Here is a 709-nt window from a genome sequence, read left to right on the forward strand (position 1 = left end):
ACCCGCGCCCACCATCTTTCAACACCTGCCATGATAAAGATTAAAAGAAATTAGTACAACATAAAAAAATTGAATGACTGACATGAATAATAATATGTACATGAATAATAAAGATTAAAATATATATAATTTAAGTTGTGAACCTTACAAACTAATAATCATCATCAAGAAATGCATCATCATCATCACTATCATGCATGTCTTCATGAATGACGTGCTCATCGGGTTCAACGGCGTGAAGTTTGGAAAGGCCTTCCTTTAATCGTTGAAGCATTGGCAGGTCATCCGCATCAGTAACCTCTACGAGTTCCAGGTCTTCTGGTTCCGGCTCAGGGCTGGAGTCGGAATCATTGTCGCTGTCTACTTCCAAGTTCTTGGATGAAGCACGGCGGTTCTTGAAACGTTTCTTGGAAAGACGTGCTTCTTGGAAGAATTCTCCATCATATGTGTCTGGGTTAATGTGAGGTTCATAATCCTATTCATTTGGGAGAGGTGGTCTGACATGTGGCGGCACTTCATAAACAACATACCAACCTTCCAGATTCTTATCCGTTTGGCATGCCCACGGTAGATAGAAAACTTGGGTCGCCTATTGAGCCGTAATATAGACATCGGGAACATCTAAATGGGTGTTTGGATTGATTTCGACTAGTCCTATATGTACATGAGTCCTTCTAGTATTTTTCAGCTGGAACCAATAACATTTGAA

This window comes from Hordeum vulgare, chromosome 7H, assembly GCF_904849725.1.
Source record: "Hordeum vulgare subsp. vulgare chromosome 7H, MorexV3_pseudomolecules_assembly, whole genome shotgun sequence".
Classification (NCBI taxonomy): domain Eukaryota; kingdom Viridiplantae; phylum Streptophyta; class Magnoliopsida; order Poales; family Poaceae; genus Hordeum; species Hordeum vulgare.